Source organism: Anguilla anguilla, chromosome 6 (assembly GCF_013347855.1).
Source record: "Anguilla anguilla isolate fAngAng1 chromosome 6, fAngAng1.pri, whole genome shotgun sequence".
Lineage (NCBI taxonomy): Eukaryota > Metazoa > Chordata > Actinopteri > Anguilliformes > Anguillidae > Anguilla > Anguilla anguilla.
The window spans coordinates 17,168,952-17,195,674 of record NC_049206.1 but is presented as its reverse complement, the minus strand read 5'-3'; the positions used below and the strand labels follow the sequence as shown (position 1 = coordinate 17,195,674).

At 41.3% G+C, this 26,723-nt stretch overlaps 1 long non-coding RNA gene across 1 annotated transcript in view; it reads left to right on the top strand.

The window, feature by feature from the left end:
* The window catches only part of LOC118229341, a 29,610-nt gene extending 5,876 nt beyond the window's left edge, over nucleotides 1-23,734 (top strand). Inside the window, exons 2-4 of the long non-coding RNA XR_004765652.1 lie at nucleotides 6,207-6,351; nucleotides 19,415-19,467; nucleotides 22,092-23,734. This is a non-coding gene — a long non-coding RNA (uncharacterized LOC118229341). The remainder of the gene's footprint in view (nucleotides 1-6,206; nucleotides 6,352-19,414; nucleotides 19,468-22,091) is intronic.
* Nucleotides 23,735-26,723: the final 2,989 nt, after the last annotated feature.

Here is a 26,723-nt window from a genome sequence, read left to right as displayed (position 1 = left end):
TTTCCACACATTCTGCTACCATCTGGATATAGCTGCCTGGAAGCTGAACACTATTCCACTTGTTCAGCCCTTGTGATGTTGGCATATGAGAGTAATTCATACCTCATTGATTTGGGGTGGGGAGTGGGGGGGGTCTCTCTTACGAAGCCCGTCTTTGTCCTACTGGGGGAATGTGCTTTCCTGTCGAATATGCAGAAGTTTGACAAGTGAAGCCCATTTTTTTTCTCCTTTTTTGCTGTAAGATCAATGTCAGCAGACATGGTTTTCTCTGAAGCATCTTAGCTTCTGATTCTGCCACACAACCCTCCTGGTCGCCAACCCTGCCCTGCTTGCAGAAATGTAGCCTGGACACCTCCTGCGTGGTTCCAGTGTGTATCAATGATGCGGTATGCGGTTTATGTAGCGCCTCTTGGCCATTGATTGAAAATCAGTGATAAAATGGGTACGGCCTTTGCATTACGCAACTGGTGGAAACATAGCAGACTGCGATTTCTCTCTTTGCAAGCATCCTCTTTCTCTCAGAGGGGGCCATTTTAACCAGGCCGTTCGGAGAGATAAACGGTCGGCCGCGATGAACCTCGCAGCAGGAAAGATTACCGGCGGGGCCGCTAATGTCGTCCTGGTCTTGGGGGAGCTCCGTTAGGGGCAATTCATTTTTGCACTCTCTGTCCGGGGAAGGCCTAGCCAGGTGCCCAGGCAATCCATAACAGAGTGTGGGGTCATTGTGCCTCGCCAAGTGGCGCATTTAAAAAAACCAAAGGGACGGGGGCTGCTTCAAGTGCCTTCGGCCTGCTGGGATCAGCGTAGGTAAAGCCGCTCCAGCGTGCAGCCCCCCCCCCCCATCCCCCCACTCTACACCTTATCAGAAGTGTGACCTCCACGCCAGCTTCTGCTAATAACTTAGCGCTATTTGGGAAACCCTAAACATCAGTGCACCTTCTGTGTACCACAGGCAGGGCGCTATCCTGGCACAGGAGAAGATCTGCCTGGCCGAAAACAAGACGTATTTATTTTTAATATAATATACCTAACTTTATTTAGTGGAAATGCGAGCAATCCTCACCAAGCATTTTGTCCTGACAGAGGGAAAGACGAAAAGGGATTAACTCCCCGTCATTTGCTGCTTGGGGTGGAGAATTTCAAATTCTGATTGAGTTCACAGTGATTAAGAAATGATCCTGTTTTGACCTGACAACATGTCAGATTCAGCGTGCGTGTGCATCACAGATTAGCTCTCCTTACCATAAAAAGAGGGAGGGGATGAAACGAAGAAATTAAAAGAATAATATGTTGGGCATAGTTTCTACCTCGATATAATTTGATACATGCCATCAAAGTGCAATATTCCGCATTTCATGTTAAAAATAATGCTTTCGAATCGCCCCCCACATGAAAAAATATAGGAATAATATTGTTGTACTATGTGAACATAACTGCAGATACATTATTATATTTTAAACTCTTTTCTCTGCTTAAGAAGCATCCATTGTTGTTTTTGATTACATTAAATTTGTTCCCAAATTCTCTGCAAAGAATATATATGTATATATCTAAAAAAGAATGGTATTTGTCAATGCGACTGCCATTTTGGTTCAGGTCACATGATCACAGATGTTATACTGCTTGTAGTGTCTTTCTCTGTGCATGCACCCACAGAGAGATTAAATCAATGTGGAACACACTGTACCACAAAGAAAAGATGTGGAAGAAAGCCTTAGTCCTCCTTGTGGCCGTTTCAGGCCAGGAAAAAGCGTACTTGCGCCTGCCTAAACACGTCTCAAAAACTATATCGCCATCTGAATCCATTTATAGAAAACATTAAGCTTGCAGCAAAAGGGCCCTAAGTCAAACCAGCCCGTGTAATGGAGTGTTTCTGTTTTTCTTTTTTTTAAATGCACCAATTGGAAACAACAAGCCTATTTGCATATGCTTATGGGTAAAAGAAGGTGTTGGGAGAATCACATTTTTTAAAGTAATGTATTTATTTGTTTATCCAGACAGACAATCAGTGATGGAAAGGATGTATGTGAGTCATTATTTTCCTGTGGGAGTGCTTATCTTTATCTGAAGCTAAAGTCCTCCTCAAAGGCGTGGTCGGATTTCACACTCGCACTGTAAGCAGTGCATTTGCACCTACGGTTTTCCGTCATATTATTATAGAATTTACATTTACAATTCTAAGCATTTAAAAAAATCAACATTGGGCAACCACATTTCAGGGCTGTGTATATTTTCTCACTTTAGGAACTTATTTTGCTCGAGGGGACAGTAGCAGGGTTTTGAACTTAAGCTCAGGGCCAGTTCTCGAATGTATGCATTGCCCCATGTACTGGAACTGACTTACTCAAACTTACTTCTGTGAGTGACTGATCCCTGTACAGTCCTTAGACGCGCTGGAAGCATTATCTGTGTGAGACAGGTCTGAGTGGCTGTTCCCAGTACAGTGCTAAAATAAATCTTGACTGATACCCTGCTGTCTGGCCACCTCTGCCTCCCTGTAGCATTATTTTGATGCGGTCTGCTTCTCTTGCTTCCGCTCTTCCTCCCACTCCTCCACGACATCAAATTTTGGGTTGCAAAGGAACCTCCATTAGAAACATACTGACAATTTGACTCGTTTTTCGGCTCATTTAAAAGAAATCAAATCAAATTTGGATTCTCTGCATTTTATCACCGGGCTAAACGATCGTAACATCCCATTCGCTCCAAATTATGGGTCTGGGTAATGAATGATCTTGTGCCGCGCGTCTTGCATCTTGCTCGATGACAATGCAACACATGTAGCCTGCAGGGCGCGTCCCTGAGATCAGAATAATTAGCTCCCGCTAGTAATTGATTCAGGGAGGATAATGAGACTAGGTCCCCAAAGGGCTCTCGGTACATCAGTACACCCTGTAAAAGTCGGAGGTCTTTGAAAGACGGGACCCTTGAATCACCAAGGGGCGGGGGGCGGTTTTGAAAGCTGATTAAGCGAATCCTAAACCTTGTGGCCTGCCCTTGCCATATTGCCTTGCTCAAATTGATGTGAATGACTACTCCTCCATTGGTGCTTGGAAACCAATTCAGTTTGATGCATTATAGCAGCGGTCACTCCTGGACCCGTATATGTTCTGCAGGATAAGTTACTGTACGCACAGTACAGTACATTTATATTCAGAAATTATGGGCGCTTCTACTTATGTGAGCTGTAGAGTAAGATGTAGAGGTTGAACCACCCACTACTACGGTGTAATGGCGTGTGAAGCTAGTGTCATTAGTGTGTTATTTGTGGAATATGTGCACGTTTTTGCTTGCACTGATACCAGATTGTAATATGGGGTTTTCCAAAGCTATAGGATTTTGCATAAAATGCTTTAAGTGAATTTGCCTGGTGCTAAAAATCAAATGTGAGATGGGCCCACTGGTTAAGATATAAAAAAAAACTAGAGGTCTGTTCCTGCTTTGCATATTTTCCCCTAAAATGGTTAAGAAGGAATTTGTTTTTTTTCCCCATACTAAAAGATACGACTCTTCCATCTGTTTATTTTAGTCCAGAACATTAACTCTGTGCAAACAGCTTTCAAGAACAGATCTTGAAAATTAATCATTGAGGGGGTTGAACAAGCAGCGTGTGAAGCTTTTACTTAAAATTATACAAAAATACAGTAGTCTATAATTAGTGTGTGTACTGGCAGGTGTCTGACTTCTTGGGGGCGAAAAAAGTCATAGGCTAAATTAATAAAATAACAAATCTCTTTCAATAACTGTTTTAAAAGAGAAACATGCTTTAGATTCATACTAAAGAAGGAATACCAGGAAATGACATGCATTCTTTCTGGCCAATTCAAAAATAAACTAAAAATCTACACTTCCTGTTTGAGTTGAACACAAAGGAGCAAACGAAGGGGAAAATGCAGAAAGGATCCAGAACTCTTTGCTCTCCTGACTTTTAACACGCAGCTTTTGTTCGTTTTTTCCCCCCTTTGTGATGAAATATTGTCTGAGTAGCTACGCAGCCATCTAACGTGTTTGGCCTGGCAAGGGGCCTGTGTACAGTCGTTGACCTTTGGGTGCGCGTGCTAAAACCCTGCAGTTATTACGATTACTTAGGGAGGGATAAGGTCAGGCTGTTAGCATCCCAGATTTGTCACTCTTTGCGACGGAGTAGGCTGTTATCCTGAAGACTGCACACGTTGAATTCAGTTATACACAACAAAGGAATGATACTAAGCTGACCTAAGAGTCTTAAAATGTACCTATTTTCTTATAATATTTTTTAAAAAGAACATTATCATTGTCTCATTTTTGGAAGGGCTTTTTTTTGTAAATCTCTTGCTGCAAATGTGATGAATTACACCAATTACATGACTGGTTCTTTGTTTCCCGAGAAAGTGGAAACAAATAAAAATTATTTTTTCTTAAAAACAGAAGCCAGGGATAATGACTAAGACTTGTGTGCTTCGATGTATACTATTGTTTCCCTTGCTGGCAAAATGAATAAAATTATTGAATGAGAGAAAATCAGTCGATAAATAAAATGAACCTTGCTTGAATTCATTAGTCAAAGCTAAGGGAAAAGATTATTGCTGTATTGAACGGAGGCTTCAGGTTTTATTCATTTTATCTTTTTAATTGGCTGCATGGGACAACTTGCTGTGTAGTCAAATCTATACAAAAGCTTTTTTCCCCTCAGAGCTGCATCGTGCTCACCATTATTGCATAGGTATATTCAGCTAGTGCTAAAACAGGCCTTGGACAAATTCAGTCGTTAGCAGACAGTAGTAGATACAGGATATTGGTGGGCAAGGTATGGTCAAGGATTCCTGAATGTTTAAGTCCCAATGCATATTAGACAGAGAGGGGAAACATAATAAGGCTTAATAGGGTTTTCTGGCCTAATCAATAGGCCATTTAAAATACGGCATTTGCAGCAGCAGTATTTTCTAGCATCCTGGCGGCTAACAGTGAACCAGGACTGATTGGGGGAGAAAAAAGATTAGCGGAAGGACGCAGAGCAGGCCCGCTGGTTTTTACGCCTCCTGTCATTAGGGCGCTCGGAGGACTCCCAGCGATCACAGAGGAATGCAGCCTTCCTGAAAGGCTCGGCTAGCGAAGAGCGACCCGGCGCTCAGCTATCACACCGTCAGCACCCAGCCTTCTCCGCTCTCCGCGCTGCGCCAGAGCAGCGTCGCTAAATTGCTAAAGGCTTCATAATTTCATTTTTTTTGTGTGTTTTGGTTTCATTGTTTTTGTTCGCCCAAGCCTTACAGTATATATCACTTTGTGATCGCTTGTTGTACTGGATTTGGCTTTGGGCCCACCGTTAGTCACCTGAGAAAAGCCCCTAAAAGGGAGAAGCCAAAGTCAATGACGCAGTAGGGTGATCCACCTCTCTGTGGCTATTGAGATGTACCTAACCAGTCAGTGATGGAAGTAGTGGAGGACCACGCCTTCTTTTCTACGAACCAAATGACATTTGTAAGAAGGCATACTTGGATCATTTAAAATATTTTAATAATTTTTGAGAAGGTTATATTTATGTTTTAAGAAGGGATTAATAGGGGTATATAACAGAGGCATTTCAGTTCTGACTGCAGAAAATGGTAAGATAGGGGGTATGGGTGGAAATGAATTAAAGGTAAATTTCCTGATGCAATGCCGGGTGCTTTTCTAGTGTGCGGCTGAATGGCCTGTTTTCGTCATGAAAGAAGGGAAGAAAGATGAGTCTGTGAGTACTGAGAAGACTCGTCTTATTTGGGCCTCTAAAGGAGTTGTATTACTTACGGTTTTCCCATCTGCACAGCCCTACCTGAATAAATGCATTAGTTCAGTGGCAATGGCTTTTGCAGTTTCATGAGTGCATGTCCCCCTCTGTCTAAGCTCTCTTTCAGTAACTTAGCTGCTCTTGCCTTGGGTAATGACATCACAGGGGCTGGAAAAATCAAAAACATGACAGTTATCAGCTGTGGTGCTCTGCGGTTTCTTATGCCATTAGAAGGATTTTCATTTTTAGCATTATGTCAGAGTGCTGCCTCCTCTTGAGTTGGGAATATATATATATATATATATATATATATATATATATATATATATATATATATATATATATATATATATATATATATATATATATTTAAACTGACTAGCCTTAAGGCTCATGAAGCTCTGACAGCTGGATTTAAAAGCAAATAGGATCGACTGAATTTTCGTTTTTCCCCATGTGTCAGATTTGCAGAGACGAGTGAACGGGCAGTGTGGGGATTGGTCCGAGGTGTGATCTCCCACCCTCTTGCTCAAACCTGTATGAATTGCCAGAAACGGCTGGATCCCCCATCTCCACACCGCCAGGCGCAGGCCTGAAGAACGGAAGAGGTAAGAGATTTCATTTAACCTGATTCTGTACCCATAAACCCCCCCCCCCCAACGTGTGCCCGCCCCGCCCTCTTCATGCTAAACCGTGCTGCACGCGGGAGTGTGTTGGGCCGTGTGCCAGGTCAGCCAGTAGAGAAGCACACAGCCCCGGGGGCCAGGGCAGGGGTGGGGGTGGGGGCGGGGGCTAGCGTGTGGAAATTGTTGAGGGCTGGGGCGTGTCCTGGCCTCCCTGGGCCCCCGAGGCGTCCGCTCTCCTGCCACAGTGCGTCTGCGGCCGGATGGATCTTGGCTCGCTGTGCTCGGTGTCACAAGCGGCTACATTTACTGGCCTCGTGCGGCCACGAGGTCTGCAGTGCTTCGTGATTAACATTTCACTCATTTTTCTGGAACAATGAACATAAATTAATTTTGAGCACTTGATAAAAAGCTCGGGGTAAAGTGCTTATGCGGGCGCGCCAAGCCAGCTGCCCTTAAAACATCAATTTACAAAACTCTATAACCAGAGCTTTCCTGGGTTAAAACGATACGGCCACACAGCAGGTGCCTTTTGAGTGCATTCATGTAAGCTTCTCGTCTGACGTAGAAAATATAATCTAGCTTTTCTGAAATTTAGAATCCCAGATGATGAGTTTACAGTTGCTTAGTGTTAAGTGTTGCTGAGACAGTAAATGTAATTCAGTTTCAAAATTAAATGTAACCTTTTGACTGACACTTCTGTGCAAAAAGTTCCAAATTTGAAACCCTTCTCACAGATGCTTTTTTGTTCAGAATGAACAAGTAATCTGAAACCAATATGACAAACCTTTTTCATGACTTGTGGAAGATTAACACAGACAAACTTATATTTGTTAAATAGTTATAGTGTTGTGCAATTTTTCAGTCTATTGCAAATGCAGTGCTTGACTGCAAATTCAACAAATGTCCCAAAGAGTGACTTTTTTAAGGGAACGAGGAGAGCAGCGTCGCCGCGATTCGAGCTGCAATTTCGTGTCCCCCAAGAGGACTAACTGCCTGTACCAGAATCAGCCATAAGTAATTTCCATTCTGTCAAGGGGCCAGACAGGCTGGAACTGCGGGATCATGGGTAACGTGGATATAAAAAGCGGAGGGCGGAAGCCTATAATTTCCTCCTCTTTCCACCCCCCCCGCCCCCCCCCCGCCCCAGAAAAAAAGAGCCCCTCCGCTGTGGTTGCCAGTTGCGGCAGCTGTCAGAAGGGGGTTAGTTAAAGACGCGGCGGCCTGCGGGCTGCTATTCTCGCGCGAGGCCCCCGCGCCGCGGCCTCCCGAGACTCGGCGGCGGAAAAACCGCGGCGCTCCCGCTCTCCGCCCCGCCGAAACCCCTCCTCCTCCTCCCTCGCCCTCTCCTCCAGATTTAATAACTGCTCAGGATCCACTTTTGTTTTACGAGCCCTAAGCTCTCCTGCTGTTTTGTCTTCCTGTCCCCCTGGTCCCATTCTCGTCTCCCCCCCCCCACCCCGTTTCTTTCCCCTGCTGTGCTAATAGCAGGTCTCAGAGCCTTTGACTGCTGGCCTGTGGCAGGTGATCCCGATCCCAGGCAAACAAAAGGGCGGCTTTAAACGCAGGGAGATGAAAGGGGGCTGAGGGCTGTACAGTCGCCCGTTTACAATGGGAAGACTCCTCCGCCGCCATGTTGGACAAAGACCCCCCCGTTTTAATGCGCGTACGAAAACTTAATGATGGTTTCTGTAAATGAGTAGGAAACTGAACGATCGTTTCTGTACGGCTGATTCGAGGCACAAGATGTTGGCCTGGATTCGATCGGCATTTGCCAACTCTTCACCAAAAATGCTAAGGTTTTTTTCCCCTTCACAGATACTTTGGTCAGGTGATTTCAATAATCGCTGAATTTTGTTAGTGAAAAAAAAAGCCTGCACATATTTTCAAGTCAAAGTTAAGGGCAATTGCTGACTGAACTAGGCCACCATCTTGTTCCTTGATTCCAGCATATAGAAACAATCTTTTCATCTCCTTCACCTTCCACATTTCATTCGTTGTCAAGGTAGCTTTCACATGGAGAGCTATAAATACGTATGTACTTGGAGGAATGACAAAATCTCTAGGCACTACAGAGCAATTCTTTATTTACAGCTGGTATGGTTTTAACTAGCTTCCATAAAGTAATTTAATGTAGTATGCACACCAAAAATGAATTCATGAATGAAATCATTTTCAGGGCACAGTTTGTCCTAGCACAAGCTTTACTGAAGGAGAAATTTGTAATGTTTTATTATGGGTATAAAGTACTTAAATGCTCTGTTGAGCATTCCAGACAGTGTGCTATATGTCTAGAGCTTGGCCAGCCAGAGCATTTCATTAGCCTGAAAACATCCATATAAAACCCTGCTGAAGAAAAGCTGCTCTTTCCTTACAGATAGCTCTCTGATCACTTAAAGACACTGAGGATCGAGCATAACCCACATGCCTTTCAATGGATGAAGGTTTGTGAAATGAGTAAGCCTAGCTTGTCTGGTGAATAACCAAAAACAACTGATTCATACAAAGCTTTTTTTTCCCAAGAAAATTAATTCCTCTATCTCTTTGCCAAGTTCTGGTCAGGTTGAATAACCTGCCTGCACAGCAATACTTAGGTTTACTTTTTATGGATTAATAAGGATTCTGGGATACTTTTCGGGAAACTAAGACTAAGACTACACCTGTGATGACATCACCTGAGGAAGACGTTATGTATACGGAACAACTAGATTGGAATTAGCTGGCTACTGTCAGCTAGCAAAGAATTATTCAGTGCTCGTCCTCCATCTTGATTATGTCAGGTCAGAAGATGATATGATCTATCCTTGAAACTCTCCAGAGTCAGCAATGGAGGCTGAGGAATGGAAATGAATGCCCAAAAAGAGCAGACAGAAAGGGTAGACTGTGTGCCTTGCATTTAGATTTGCGTTTCGGTGATCAAATTGTTGTAGGGGTGGGCATACATCGTGTATACCTGTGCAGCTAACATGTTTCTTCACCTTTCACTAAGTTGATCTGCTGCCTACTTATTTGATTAGTTTTTTTAAGTAATGTTCTTATACATGCTACATGCTGATGTAATGTAGCATTGTTCCTTTAAATCTGTGTTTTCTGTATAGATGTAATACACACATATACAGTGTGTGTGCATATACAGGATATATATTATATTTCTCCTCATAATAAAGAAAAACACCCAAACACCTGTCCTACGGATCAGAAAGACTCTTCAGGAGGCAGGCGTGGATGTATCAGTGGCTATATATGCTAGGTGCTCCCGACATTTGAATGGTCACTCCTTTTCAACGAAGGAACGTTTCTCTGCTCATCTTGTGAACTCATGCCAACTCGCTCTCGTCTAGTCAGGTACAGTAAATCACATCAATCAGCACGGTACCACTGGGCAGTAACTACCCAGTCTCACGTTGATTTATAGCCTATCTGGATGAATATGTGAAAGTCCTCTCAGGCTGACATTGATGAGTTACTTTATCGACCCCCCTCTTTCAGCTAACAAAAGAGGCTCCTGTGTAGAGGTTTCACAAAGATTAAATGCTCAATTTAATGTGAGTGGACCAACAAACAGCTCTTCTTCCCCCCCATTTCCCCATCAACAAAGATACAACCAGCCTGATTTATAAAAAATAAAAAAAATTAAAAAGTTATGTTCCAGCCTTGATCAAAATTCACTGCTGTGTGCTCATTTTAATGAAAGGCAGATTAAACATGGAACTGGCGGGTTAAAATTAGGCACGCTGGCTCACTGCCAAATCCAAAGCCTCTGTCTTTCATGGTTTTCTCTTATATTTTGTGAGATCAAGAGGTCCACCAGCAACATTAGCGCAGAATCTGGCTCTGTAATATACTTATGGCCTAGCTTGTTTAAATTCATCAACGCTGCACGCATAGAGCGTATTAGATTACCCACCCCTTTTCTTTTTCAGCTGCCAGGAACAGGCTGCATCAGTTCAGGGTTATTACCCACAATGCACAGACATAAGGGATCCTGATAGCATATGATTTGCCATGGTGAAAATTGATTAATCATCCTGCCATTACTAACAACGTTATGGAATGGAACAAGTGAGCAATTTACGGTTTACTGGCAGTTGTTTTTTTCAGAATCCATTCCTTGAAAGATAGTCATGTGAACCATCTATGTAGCTGTGAACCACTTCTCATTCGTTCTCATTTATGTATTCTGTTACAAGCAAAATTTATGTTCTGACAATCACATGAAAACGACAAATAGAAAATATTATTTTAAAAATATGTGTAAATAAATTTCTGTTGGTATTTGTATTTTAGTTTTATGGGTCCTACTTGTAGTGTTCTATTGTAGGTGGCAGCATTATTTATTCAGATACACTATGCTTCAATGTTCATCTGACAAAATAGGAAGTATATCAGAAGGATTTCTATTGCTGTTTTAAGAAGACTAAAATATGTCTTCAACTTCTTAGTTTTATTTTATAAGAATATACTTCCCCTGCTGACCTGTTTATTTATTGATGGAAAAAGAAGAAAAGATGAATGTAGTCCTGTATTATTATCTTGTTTTCTGAACTTTTATCACCCAACAAAATATCAATTAAATTTTTCCAAAGGATCAAAGGGTGCAGTCTCGACGGAGAGACCCGCTGATTGTGGACCACAGGCCTCGCTGTGCTCCTCATCCATGCCCTTACCGCTGCTTTCCCCCATTACTGCCTCTTAAATTACAGACCTGCAGAAAGACGTGCAGTCAAAACACCTCGTTTGAGCGGGGCCTTCTTTTATTACAACGTCTGCGTCTATTGTGACTGCTCCCTTTCATCTTGTTTTGCGTGCCTGTTTGATTGTGGCTGGCATCTTGTGTCAGCGGCTTTGAAGTAAAATCGCTACATCGCCTCGTGTTTAGGGTTTCAAACTGAGAAGTCCTTCTACAGGGTCCAACAATAAATACTAGCCCGTCTGGTAATGGACTGAATTGCCCTTTGGTGGATAAGTGAGAGTTATTAACTCACTATTAGAAATGTATCCACAGTGCACGTTGCTGGAACTCGGCAATCCTAGTTTTTATCAGATGATACCGTGCTTGTCAATGTTTTTGTTTATTTTTGCTTTCCTTTCCCAGGTACTAGTGTATAATTACGCTCGGGTCATAGTTGTTATTTCGAGGCTTAGCTAAATCTCAAAAGCAGCTTAACCCATAAAATGCTGGTTCCTGAGTGTGGTGTGGTGAGCCCCTAAATTACCTATGAAATAAGGTAACCGATTTAGATTAATAGCCAACTGATTATTATAAAATTGTCATTTCCACAGTACTCAGGCCTTTCTGCAGGGGATCAAAGAATCAGACTCAATAGAAGGATCCCAGCCAATATAACAGGCCGTAGTGCTAACACAGAAATTGAAGCCTTTATTTGAACATTCAAAATGCTAACCATCTGATGCTTAAACAGCACAAGTCTGGGGTTAACCGTCTATCAGATACAGTGTGTGCATGGTTATTGGGCAAGCCCTGCTCCTGTAAGGTTTTAATGGAGAAACGAGTCCCTTCTTAGCGAAGTCAAATGTTTATTCATTATCAAAACCGAATCCTTTGATATTTATTTTTCTGAAACAAAAGTAAAACATACCCTGCAGTTATCAGTGTAAGTTCTTATCTTCAATATACGCAACAAGAAAATTACATTTGCATCTCAACAAATAAAAATAAACTTTGTTTCTTGTTTGAAGTCCATAATTTTTAATTCAGTTGCCAGTATAGCCACCCTTCTTCTCATTGACCATCATGAGCCTCCTGTCCATTGAGTCAGTCAGGTTTTTGATTTGATCAGGACCAATCTTAACTGACGTATTCAACACAGCACCCCAGATGCTGTCTTGAGATGTGTATCACTTTCCATCACTGTATATCTCACACTTCAGTAGAGCTCAGTAGTTTTCAATGGGGTTTAAGTCAGGAGAACAAGGGGGCCAAGTCATGATTTCTTTGCAAGCCAAAGTACATGGAATACTTGGATGCATGTGATGGAGCGTTGTCCTGCATGAAGATCATAACCTTTTTGAAAGCAACTTTTTAAAAAACTGTGAAGAAGGTGTTCTCTAGAAACTAAAACTAGGTCTCAGAATACATTTTTACACCATCTGCAACTCTGAAAGGCCCCACAAACTCACTGTTGATGCCTTCCCACACCATCACACCTCCACCCCCTTGTCGTTGCTTCATTCAAACTGGTGCTTCTTGATTATTTGTGATCTAGCCATGGGTCTGTCCATCTGGTCCATAAATAGTCACTCATTTCAACTGTCCATAAAACCTTTGTAAAGTCAGTTTTTAGGTATTCACATGCCCATTTCCTGATGTTTTAGCTTGTGACAGGGGTGGTCTTGTGGTCTTGAGCCTTTCTGACCTTTGCAAAGTCCCAAAGCTCCTTGCACCGGGCACTTCATGAGATCCCAGACAAGATGCAGTCCTGAAAGATCAAGGCACTTGAAGCTAAAGGATTCCTTGAAGCTTCATGTTTAATTCTGTGCAAATCATCGTCACGTAATACTACACATTTTCTCTCAAAAAGTTTTTTCTGGATTTTACAGTGGTCATGTTTTAGGAGCTTTGCGATTTCAATTGTTTTGCATCCATCTGCCAGGCATTTTTACTATTTTTGTGTTTTCACTTTCAGTCAGGTCATGTTGTTGACCCATTTACCTGCAACATGCATTGGCTTAATCATTCACACTGATTTATCAGCAAATTCTTGTATTTTCCAAGTCTATTCATCACAAAGAATTGGAGTATGCAGTTTTTCTTAATTGTTTTTTTTTTTTTTTTAGATAGAAATAATTTAGGAGCAGAAAACAGAAAAATATATACTTGCCTAATAATTATGCATGCACTCTATAGGGAAACAGCCTTCTCTTGGTCATACAAAGTCTCTCTTGTCCTGAAATGTCATATGCTGTCCATCGCCTTGAAACCAGGCAGCTGCCAATGGAAACACGTATCAAGATTAAATTTAGATTGAAAAACATGATGAACACACCTAAGAAATTGTTTATACGTCCAATGGGACTGTTCATTTTGTCCGTTAAATGCCGAATGCTTACTACTCATCAGGTAAAAGATGGTTTTAAAATGGCACAATCTGAACAAATGCTACCTAAATTGGTGCTCAATCCAACAGAAAAAGCACAACAAAACAGAAATAAACAGGAAGAAGATTATTTAAATTAATTACTTTAGTTGTATGCCAATGTTATCAAGATTATTTGTATTAATAATCAGAGAAGTTTTCCAGTGTTGTACCACACACACACAGGTATAATAGAGCAGAACTATAATAGCTTGAGTCATGGTACTCCTATACTCGTTTTACACCTCAGGTGAAATGAGGCAATTGTGTTTCCAATTTATACTTCCTAAGATAATGTGAAGTGGCGTGGTTCCTGTTTTCTGGTTTTTAATAGGATAAAACTTCAGTGGCTGATTTAGGTCCATATCCCTCCTTTATACATCTGTCAACACATTCACAAAAAAGCAGGTTTTCTGTTTATCACCATTAATTCCTTGCATTTGTAGTCTTTTCTCATTTAATCCGATGGTACCTCATTTTACTGCCTAATGGTTTCATATTGCTCCAGAGCGTGGGTGGTCTCTTTTTGCCAGGGCAAACTGTACAGTACATGCTAATAAAAGGAAACTGGCAAGCACTTGTGGAGATCTCTAAATTAATCCTGCAATAGTTTTTTTTTTTTTTTAACTCCACCTTTATGTGGCTGCCCGGGAAGCGTTGAATGGCAGTGGCCTTTTTTTTTACGACTGACTCCTTCTTTAAAGCCGTGCCTCTTTTTTTCATCCCGTCCCCTCGTTAGACGGAAGTGGGCTTTTAGTAAAATAAGGGGTGAAATTTCAGGTCGTTTATTGTGTCAGAGCAGATTCACTTGAGTGGACCCAGAGAGCGTGAGTGGAGTGGAGTGCGATCAACTCTCCTGCAGGGAGAGATGACAACTCCCCGTCTTCATGTACTGCTCTGAATGATTCATGAGAAAAGGGGGTGGGGGGGTGGGAGAGAACGGATTTTAGGTACCAGTTTGACTGAGTTTTGATGCCTGTTCTGTGCCACTAAAGTGGTCCATTTTGGTGGAAACTCTTGAAATGGTTATTATTGATGCGCATTATGCATGTTAATGCACGTTCTCGTGCTGAAAATAGTGTGCGAGCCTTGATTTTTTACGTCTGTTGTGGACGCTGTAAGTACCATAAACGATGAATAGTTTGCTTACCTGCAAAAGAAGGCAGCTAGTGTGGTGTAGGCACTTCAAATGGCAACGAAACACCTCAGTGTTTGCCATTTCAAAGTTGTTCATTAAGTGCTAATGTTTTCTCAAGAGGCAGGCCTGGAGCTCTCTGTATGATAGAAAAAAAGGTTGGCAGAAAACCTGCTGGTGTTATTGTTTTTCATCTGTTCCACTGGTCTCATCATTATCCTTGTGTGATTCGATACTGTTCATTTACAGTTGATGTTTTATTTACAGTATGGTAGAAGTGCTCATTTACTGACAGTGTTAAAAGAATAATGTTTGGCATTGTTGATGCATTACCTGTCTCACTTCTGTCACTGGTAACAACACTACTCAAGCCACATATTTCTTATTTGAAATCTAGGCCAGGTTTCGTTCACTTTTTCTTTCCTTTCCTTTGACTTACAGTTAATTGTGAGTCATTTTTTTCTCACAAAGATGGTTTGGTGAAGAAAAGAAGAATTCAGCATTCACAAAATTAACTTTCCACGCTGTTTCTGCGAAGACAAAAATACAAACAAACAAATTCATTTATTTGTATGTTTGAGTCCAAGGCCTTAGTTTTGAAACACGAAACCATAAATAGATTAATATAATTGTAAGAATCTACTGGTCTTCTAATATTTAATGTTTGTATGTTTTTTCTTCATTTGGTTTCCGCCAACAAAATTATTTTTTATTAATTATGTAGGTGACATTAATTTATGATTGAGAAGCAAAATGGGAGAGACCCACATTGGTGCTGTCTGGCCATTTTGTTTCCCATGCTCCACTGTCGCTGTAATTCTCTCCCTATTTGCTTCTCATCTTCAGCCCACGTTTGGCCTGAATGGTGTCAGCCAATGAAGTTTCACGGTAGACAACCCAGCTAGAATTTCTGGAAAGCTTTGTGAAAAATAAAATTGCTGTCATGACTAATGGTCACGAAAAGTGCTGAGAAAAATTGGTGGGTGTCAGAACTTTTTCTCGTCCTTGAAGAATCTAAGGCAAATACATCTATATAGCTGTGAAGTGTAGGAAAAGAATACACTTCAGGACTAGAAGACTTTGTAATGGTGCAATAATTCACAGAGTCACTGGAAACCTATCGGTGAATGTGTTTGTCTGGATATGTGTAATTGCGTGAATGTGAGTGTGCTGGTGTGTTCTTGTCGGGAGTGGGGGTAGGGGGTCGCTGGCAGAGGCAGACCTAAAAGCTCTGAGTCTATCAGCAGTAGCAGCAGCAGCAGCAGCAGCAGCAGTAGCTGCTGGGTCTCTTATCAAAGCAGATGCTTTGTCTGGGATTTTGGGCTGTCTCCCTGTCAGAGACAGAGCTCCTCCCCCTGGGCCATACCACAAGGCTGGCCAAAGACACCGTCACCTGGGAGACGATCAGAGGCATGGGCGGGGCTACATGTGGAGGAGTGGCCAGGAGGTACACACTCCGGCATGGAGCACTACCACCTGCTGCAAACCCTCTCAGACCTCCTGAGAGTCACCCAACGCATCTAGAGAATGCTCATTTTCTTTGAGTTATTAAGCCTTTGAATATTCAAATGGTAAACCCATTTTAATACCCAGGCCTGATCTGGGAGTGGCCTCATAATCCCCGTTATACACCTCTGTCTATCATCAGCAGTGCATCATGTTGTGACTGGTTGGTGAAATTTTATTGTACAGTGTGCACACACAAACACACACACACAAATATATGTCCAGACACAGCATGCTATATATCTAGGATGACTTTAAAATTTCCTTCAGTATATGATGTCTCACTTCACATGGTTTTTCTATTGTTGATAATTGACCGGACTTATTTTTTTCCTGTTTACTTCAGTTCCTCATGTTGATGTCAAACATAACTGTGTTATTGAGATTCTGGTCCTCAAACACTGAGTATCATTAAGATGATTAAGGGTCTTTATATGATGAAGTTTCTTCATTATCCATAAGGGTGTTTGTTCTGCTATTGGTAGCTACAGTACACATTTGTCTACACTATTAACATTTGTCCTTAAAATTGACCATAAGCGCGACCCGTTTTCATTTTTTTTGCAACCCATGGGTGGAGGAACTGTGTGTGGAAAATTAAAAGGAACACATGAATATGAGCATAAATGCACATTGAAAAATAGCCTTCTCTTAAACAAAGTTTTGAAGTGGAGGAGGTCAATTATTTTATCCCATTAACCAGACCAGGTCTTTCACAAAGGAAAATAAAATGCTAACTGAACTGTAAAAAATAACTGCTGACCTTGCAGTTATGCAAATTATACATACACTACAGTAGTCAGTTTTCTGTTGAGTCTTAGTATGACCCCCACGTTTGGAAATATTACATAAGGGCCATATTTGCATGTTTTCAGCAATAGATGCAGATTCCTGTCCAACATGAACACCGAGTGTGTTTATGTTTCCCTTGGTGCTCTCAATTACATGGATAAATACATGATAAGGTCATTTTGGAGATTCACATGACCAGTTGTGCTTACAATGTACTTCATACAATAATATGATTTACATGACAGTATATCAGGAACATACTGTGCCGTACATGCTAAAAATTAAATGCAAATAATATACAAATAAGGGCAATTTGATTCCGTTCAAGCCATCAAACGGTTCTGCTAGAGGACGAGAAAGCAGTGATGTGAGGTTTGAGAGCAAAATGCACTCAAAGCTTCACGTTGTGCACACAGCGTTTTCCTGTGACGCTCTGGATTGTACTGCGAGGGGCACCAATTATCTTCAGCGGACAGTGTTTTTTGTTTACATGGCAAATGAACTCGTTTACCCAAGTTTGAAGCTGACCCCGTGTCAGACTGGGGTCAGACGTGTGTCACACAGTTCACACCTGCAGAATTCTGTCTGTCGTTCTCCATAACAACCTCCCCCTCTCTTGTTTTGGTTATTCGTCTAAACTTGTGTTTATATGCGGGAAGAGTCTGGCAAAGGTACAGTAGAACTTGCAGTGAGGTTAAATGCCCTCATCGGTGGTATTACACACTAAAATCACATTTACAGTGGTACCGGATAGGGCACTGTACTGTATGTGATCAAATAATGATACACAGAATGGAAAGTCAGTGCTGACAGAGCCATTATATTAATTTATGATATTTTTGCCTGTTTGAGGAAGTGTATCATAAATTCAAAACAGATTGGCTTTAATGCATCTGTAAGTTGACATCACATATACAGTATGGGTGCGCATTTAAAGTTAAATTTCACTCAGTCAATGTTAAATTTCTTCATTAAATATCAGATTACAAACCAGATTGTCTCCTCAAACTCTTACCCATTTGATGTTGGTAGTTGCACCAAGGTGCCAATATTCTCCGTGCTGCATTTTCTGTGTCCGGCCAGCAGAACCATTTGCTTACACGTACTTGTGGTTTCACACAGTGCTGCCACAGCAAGGATTCCCCTGGAGGATTAGGGATGAGGGGGATTTAGAAGAGCATTGTTGGAATCTAGCAGATGTCCTACTAATGCCATGCGGTGGACAGTCGGTGCATCGCTCACTGTCTGCGATCATTCATCACATGATCACTGCTAGACGTGCATCATATTTACAGTATGGTGGAACAAACCAAGTGAACTGTGAATGTCTGAATGAACAATCGCCATTTTGGTTTACAATGAAATAATGTATGATGTAGATGAAGTGTGTGTTCAGGTTTTTTCATCCAGGTTCCACGATCACTTGGAAGCCTCCATTGTGCCAAAATACTGTATTACATTCTGATTATTATTGTTTGCCAGAAAAAAACATAGCCCATGGTACACTGCAAAAGGAAACATTTCTTGTCTTTGTTGCATAGGTTACGAAAGTATCTTCAAACCCCCACAGGTTAAATTATTCTGCGGAGAGAGCGCATTTATTTTGAAGGGATGTATAAAAAATAAGTGAGTGACAATACCAAGTGAGTGCGAGATGTAAAGAAGAGACAAGTTGGAGTGAGAATAAAAGATCCTATGTCTCCAGAGAGAACCTCTTGGTTTAAACTGCCAGCACTCAAATGCCGATGAAGCTCTGCCAGTGCTTTGTTCACAGGCTTCAGTTTAAGTGGTCCGATAAAGGGTAATGGGGGGAGACCAAGCAGGAAGTGCAACCACCCATCTGGAAATTGGGTCACCAAACAGGAAGTGGTACAGAGAAAGTCTGCATTTGATTAATGGTGCAGATTGAATTATCTTAATTCAGCTGCACTGTGAGAGCACAGTCAACCTCAGACAACTCTGTACAGACTGTAAAAAGCAGAATACATCAAATAAGCAACAATCAAGTTTGGCATTTAGACAAATAATGACAAGTAAAGAGGTGAGAAAATGAAACATAATAGTTATATTAGTCTTAATTTTGTAAATATTCAGGAACCTTGGACTTAATAAGGAAATCAGGTTTTCATTGACACGTATTTATTTTAATATCATAGACTTATCATTGACTTTTCCAAAGTGCTTGCATTCTTAGATGTGATAACCCTAACCCTAACCTGGATGCAAATTCTGAACATAACCCTGCCTTAAATTGAATGGGGAGGGTAGCAAGTATGATGCATTCCAAACAAGTGTAAGAGAACAAGTTTGGATGAGTTTGCATTTTTGGGCAGGCATTGCCTCTGGCTCCTGCGTTCAACAGCCATTTGAATAGTTTCCTTCTCCGGTCTTTCCAAAATATCAGTTGTGAGATGAATAAGCTTGTCTGCCTTCTGCTGGCCTTTGCCTCGTTTGATTCAGGCCACAATCCAGTGTTTATCAGACCAAGCTTCTTAACTCTTTCTGTTGTGCCCAGCAGATCCTACGTGGAGATGCACCAAGCGGACGCCAGGGGATAAACAGAACCATCAGGTGAGGCCAGCAAACATACATACCTACTGTATGTCCAAGCAACTACCATGTATAAAATGTGTCTTTTTCAAGACAGGAAAGGAAGTCAGGTGAAGTCTGGTTTTGGACAGGTGTCAGGAACCATGGATGCAATGGATAGGCGCTGTCACCTTTAAATGCTTACACATCTCATTAGTAAAAACTTCAGAACACAGTATTTTAAGTTATTTATTTCGTACCCAATAGCCAACTATCTCCAGAGTTACCATCTCTCAACTTCTCTAACAGGCAACTGTTCTTTAAGATTACTGTGTTTTAAAAAGATTCTCTCCTTTCGCAAACATAGGGGAGAGTCGCCATAAATGCTTGATAAACGCTTGATAAATGTAACGGTCAATAACTTAATGTACAGTGCGGCTACCATAGCCATTTCAGGGTTGTACATGTGAAGTTCGTTTTATTTTGCTTTGTAAAGTGGACAGAGTGGTGCTTTGCAGCTTTAGTGTCCAGACTTAGTCATGCAATCTCAAAATCAATGTTTTGGCTTTTGAAATGCATCTTTCTCTGTTTACCTGGTTTATCAGTCACAAATAATATTGATGCTGACAAAATCTTGGACTTGGTTTTGACTTGGACTGCCAATCTTTTTAGCAAAAACAAAGCAAAAAATAAATGCCATGCTCTTTATGCTCACATTTGTTTTCCACGTAGAAACTGAAATATAAAGCTGAGAAGTTTTAGTGTGCTACACTATTTAACCTGCACTAAGATGGAAGAAAATGCAAATGTGGTCCCAGCACACTGCTCATGAAGATTTAACTGTCCTTTCTCTATTGCAAAGTGTAAATTTAGAAACCAGATAAAAACCAAACCCGTGTACATAATTAAAGTCAGACAGCTTGGTGGTGATGGGGGGGTGGGGGGGTAAGAGGGCTCTCCCGAGTCTTGATTTAATGCTCTTATTTCTTGTCCATTGTCCTTAGAAGCACCAGCAGTCACTCTGATTAGGGACAGGCCATCACGCAGGGGCCCCTGCTCCGGTTTGGACTGGTCCAAACCCACTACAGGCCTTGCCTGTGACACAATTAACTACCTTATTCACCTCTGTCATCTCATCAAGAGTTTCATGAAATCAGCATACCGTGTTTGCCTCATTGCTCAAAGCAGGCAGAGTGCACTTGATTATTTATGAAGGTGAAACTAACCAGTTGCAAATTTGTCTCTTAATTTATCCTCTGTATAATTAGTTTTTTTTTTGCTTTGTGTTCCACCATTTTAGATCTTTCTCCTAAGTCTGGATGATCAGCTCTAGAAAATGTGTAGCGCTGGCAACGGAGGTATACTGAACATATTTGGTCAAGTTTGGGTAGAATAACTGCTGTTGAAGGGAATATACAGTGGCACATGGCTAATACATAGATAAATACATAAATGTAAAAAGTAAATAATCATTAGGACCATGTGCGAGAAAATATTTTTCATCAACACAGAATTTCATGTTTTAATATTCAACAGCATGGAAGGCAACACTGGTTTCTGCTGATGTGCTCAAACCTATTTTCAAGATGAAAAAAATCTCCCATTAAAGCCTGAGCATCAATCCTGAAAAGCATCATAAATAGGATGCAAATATGTTTTTTCATAATTCCCTTTGAACTTATTTTATGTTATGTTTTAATACTTGGTGGGTCACGGAAAGTGTTTTACTCAGTTAGTACTTGTTAGTACATGGGCCTAGGGATCGGAAAGTTCCGGAATCACTGATGTACAGGTCTCTGTGCCAGCCAACGCAATGTAGAGGCCGCGTGGAGTGCTCTGTACTGCCCCCGTCTCCTTTTACCTGCGTCCGTGACCAGGATTTCCTAACTCAAAAAAAAAAAAAAAACCGGCATGTTTTCTGAATTATTGTTTTCGTCTCCTTACAAGCTTTGATTTGCGTAACTACACCGCAGACGGCATGAGATAAAGAAAGTCGGGCGTCACGTAGTTCGGCTTGCGTCACGTTTGACGCGAGAGCTTAATCGCCCCCTGTCAGGTATGTAAAAACTAAGTCCCGTTTTGCGGCTGGCGAAATACCGAAATGAAGGAGAACGAAAACACGTCGAGCTGGAAATAAGCCGCCCAAGTGAGAACTTTCAAACGGCAAAGTGAGCGAGACGTTGCGAGAGGGGGCCACACCTGCAGGCGGTCAGACATTCCTTTCTGAAATCACTACGGCGAGGTGCTGCAGAAGTGTATGTGCTGCTTGTTGAGTGGGACTAAGCACTCCTATCCCCAGGCTTACAGCATGAAAGAGATTCCAGTTTAACCAACTGTGTGTCTCTAGACACATTATTACTATTATTATTATTATTATTATTATTATTATTATTATTACTACTACTTTATTTTTTATTATTATTGTTGTTGCTATTGTTATTATTATTATTATTATAATCACTACTTTATTTTTGATTATTGTTGTTGTTGCTATTGCTATTATTATTATTATTAGTAGTAGTAGTAGTAGACTTATTTACTCACCGTTTTCTTTTGAAGAACATTAATTACAACTGAGGATGGTGTATAATGTTGTCTATGTTTTTTACTGTATTTGTCAGGTTTTAAACAAGTAATGTATTTTATTCTTCTTCTCTTAATTTCAGATGTTGAAGTGGACATAATGACCCTCCCGAAAGGAATTCACAATCCAGCCAAAAGCTGCTTGTAGTAGCGTCAGAGTAACGGCTAGCATCCCACGAATCAGTAGAACAATTTCTAACTAATTTCCATAGTTATTAATGCAGAAAGCGTTGTCTTATATTGTATATTCATAAGAATCCATGAACGTTTTCTATTTTCTGTTCATATGAACAGACTGTTCACATTGTAGATACAATCAGTTTGAATATTCCGTTTAAAAACAAATTGGATGCACTATGACTGTCATAAATGATTCCCTTTATATATTCATCCACACTATTTCCATCCCTGTTTAAAAACCTTAGTACTTGTCCATACTATGTCAGCAGCACTACTAGAAAATCCATAAATCCTGATGTTTCTGACATGCTCGATTCCCTAAGTGCCTTTTGGAAAACTGAAATTGCCTGTGATGTTTTTCCCTAGTATTTAATCACCCCGCTGTGCTTTACATCATAAATGCCATTGCGTTTCCACGTAATCAGATCTTATGTTAAACTGGTTCTCCTTGGACATTTATGCTGCTGATTACACAATCAAGATTGGGCTCAAATGAAAGCCGAGAGGAGTAAATGGAACTCGGATGAAGCTCGATGACCGCCATGACCGCGCCCTACTTTGAACATTAAATTCATTATGCGTCCTTCTGCGCCCACCCCCCCCGGTCCACGTTGGTTCCTTGAGCAGACGTCCGATCTGTTTTTAGCCAGGCAATGTTTGCTTCAGTGAACATTCAACGCTGTCGGTGAGTTTGAGACAAATCGAGAAAACCATCGACCGTTGACTGTACCCTGCGGCCAGCCCTCAGCTGACCACCGACTCTCGGCAAGGAGACTACTTGAGTAGACAGATACTAACAAGAGCGCCAAATTTGTGCAACCCCCCCCCCCCCCCTCCTTCAGGCCCCAACCGTCCAACACCCCTCCCTGATTTGTTCCCCTCGTGCAACATTCAGCAAAGGTCACAATCAACATTCATTGCTGTCGGTGGGTTTAACTGTGTGGAAAAGCTCACTGAACAATGAATGCCACTGTGTCCCAGATTTCCTCTGCCAACGTCGGAGAAAATATTAGCAACGGATGCGCGGCCTCGTTGTTTTCTGTTGTTTCTGTGGTGTTGCCCTCACCCGCTTAATTTCCTCAGATTGCAATCTCCACGGGGGAGGAAAGGCGCAAGCTGACCCGGCGGATGGGGTCGGCCCGCATCATCGTCAACGTCGCCGGATTGGGGTCCGGGAGCGGAGGGAAGGAAGTGTAACATGAATGCGTAATCAGCTGAAGGCTTTTCGCTGCCTCTCGTTAAGTTTGTCCCTTTCATTTAACGATACGCGGCTCTCCCTTAAGGTCAGTGTGGGTTCTGGGTCGCTGTGTTGAACATAGTGTCCTATACTGTTTCTTTTTTCCCTTTTTTTCCCCCCTTTTTTTGCTTCCTTTTTGGACGGATGTAAAATACTCCATAATCTGTCTGGGCTGTATAGCTGAAGATGTAAATGCAGGCAGGACATGACCGAGCTTGCACGCCACTGGAAAATTGGAAAATCCTGTCATTTTGCGTCAGTTTTAAGCTTTGCGTAATTCTTGCATTAAACAAATTCACAAGTGCAATATTCAGCCTCTCTAGTGTGTTATTTCTGGGTTGTAATGGTCAAATGTTTTAGCGATTTCTTTCCCTCATTTTAAGTCTGTCGATTTATCACAAATAACTCATTTTATCACAAATGTTGGATTTAATTGATTGAACTTAGTCCATTGGAATGAAAAAGGTTACAATGAAAGTACAGGACAAAACCCGATTGCTTCAACACCGGATGAAACACCAAGTTGTTCTAGCTGCAAGACTGCTAATGTTAGCCTGTAAACTCCACTGAATCCTGGGCCCTACCTTAAATGCAAACACACTGTTATTGTTCATTTGAATTAAATGCTGTACTATCCAAGGATTCTAGCCATTACCAAGATTATCTGATAAATAGACCAAAAGTGCATTCAATGTAGAATATTTATTTGACATGCCTGTGACATGGACACACTGACAGGACAGTTGTGAAGGTAAGAGGCTCTTTACTGAAGTGCTGAAGCCATTCTCTCAGTGGTATTTGAGATGTGTGAAACCTGATATTAAAACCTTCCAGTAAGATTCCCATAATCAGTACTCCACACCACAGCCCCAAGCCACTGGGATTCCAAAGTGGAAAACCTGATATTTGGATTTGGGTTGAACTTTGGATCATTTATTGATGCATTTATTTGTTAAACCGATTTAAATTTTTCACATGTAGTTATAAGTGTAGGCCTGATCTGAGAATCGGACTAACCATCCAGCTGATGCCCTTCCTCACTGTATGATGCTGTGGGTCATTGTCAGCAGTGGCACTCTGGATTTGACTCTGGCCCATGGGCTGGACCGACACACTGCAGCAGTGTCTGAAAGCAAGATGAAGCCACCGGCGGCCCTGAGCTTTGGGGTGTTTAAAGCGCGCTTCTGTGCTCGCTCTTGTGTGTTTGTCCAGAGAGTGTTAATATTCGGGATGGGGCTGATTAAGTGTGCTGTCAGAAGCACATTTTTAAGCAGGCTCTTAGAGGTCTGGGGTGGCTGAGAAATAATAGCGCAGTGTTGCTCAGCGCGGTGCGTTTCACTGCGGCTGGCAGGGGCTTGGGGCTGTGACAATGTATCCTTTGTGCACCCCGCCCCCTGCCCCATCGCCCCCCACCAATGCCTCGTTTCACTGCTTTGCAGTTACTTTTATAGAAAACTTAAACATCATTTGGGGATGGCAAAATTACTTAAGAAAATGACTCCAAAGGAAGTCTTATTTTAAGGTCATTTTTAAAAAAAATTAGGTTGAAAGGTTTAAAATTAAATTCAGTGTGGCTAAATCTACTCTCTGATATGATTTTTAAAGTTGAGAGTTGCTTTTAAGAATGTGACCTTTTTTCATGTGACGCCTTTCTTTGCTGTATTTCGTTGTTGATGCATGCAATTGATTGTTTTGGCTTACTTTGATATCAGTGAAAGTCATTTGAACGTACATATAAGTACATGCATATTTTGGCTATGAGGATTTATCAGCTCTTGTTTTTGGCATTAGTACTGAAGTATTTGTAAGCTATTTAGTATTTATACTACTATTAGTGTTCTTAAAAAACAGGTCAGTAATGGCAGGTTCAATATTAACAAATTAGCACAGCATACTATGAAGAAATACTAACATTTGAAAATGATAAAAACCAAATGTTGACATTCTAAAAAAAAAAACTGGTATTGACATTTTCTATATAGCAGTGCATGCATTACTGGACTGATCTGATTTGCATGCATTACTGTACTTACAGCTCACATGCTTGAAGCAATGTCAGTCATTCATTCTACTGCGCTTATGTAGGGTACATGGATTGCCACATACAGCTCTACAAGGTAGATCATTGCAAATGATCATTTCTGTCTAATGTTCAAGGAACACTATGTAGATTCACTTTGAAGTTTCAGTCGGAATAAAATCAGAATACAATAAAGAAAAACCTGCTATACCAGGAGGATTCAAATAAGTTTTTGATGCTCTGGCATTGACAGTGTACAGCTGTACATACAGTATCTATAATGATATGATGCACTTTCCATATTGTTAAGAAATGAGAGAATTCCCACAAGGGAGACTCAATTAAGTGGCATGTGAAATCCTACCTGCAGTCTGGAAGAACTCCTGTAATTAACTAAAGTTAATATGTGCATGTGAATTGAAAAAGAAAATCTTTGTGAATGACTGTATAGAAAAATGAGAATGTAAATTGCTAACTGCTGGAGGTGAAAGCTTGTAAAATGAAATGGAAAAACACAATTTACATTATTTTAAAGGGCCTCCCAGCAGCTCAGTTCTGTTTCATGCTGGGTTTTTAAAAAAGGCTTCGCTAGTCTTTTTGTGGTCAAGCAAAGTTGCAAAAACCATCTGCTCTATCTGGTTATTTGCTGGGTTTGTGTTGTTATACATACTCAGTTGTTCCACAGAACTTCAACAATGCCTTTGAGTCTTACTGATTTGTATGTCATAATACAGTGCCCTTGAAAAGTATTCACATTGTTGATGAGCAAAAAAGGCTGTGTTAAATAATACAGGCAATGAGCTATATTGTATTCCTTCTTCAGTTCTAACTGCAAATTTCAAGGCTTGAAGTCTGGATATCTGAGATTGCCATTGCAAAATACCAATTTTGTCATCAGTTAACAGTGGTGTAATTTCAAAGGTGGGGGGGGGGGGGGGGGGGGGGGACACAGGGGTGTCGTGAGTGCGTGTGGGGGGTAAATGGGGGGTCTGGCGGTCCTTCCCCAAGATTTTGCTCTTAAGGAAGTTGATCCTGCGTTTCAGTGACTTCTGAGAGGCAATATTACTAGATATTAGAACAGAATAATCCTGCAGTTTAAGGAGATAAGGCCTCCTGCATATTAGTGCAGCCGTATGCAGTAAGACGGACCCTGGGTTGCCCAACTCATGGGCACTCTGGGGGGATTTGAGTCTCTTTGTTACAACAGAGGGGCGTCACTGTCAGTTTCCCCTGGATTAGGAACCAGAAATCAGGCTGAGTGGAGTCCTGTGGATTTTA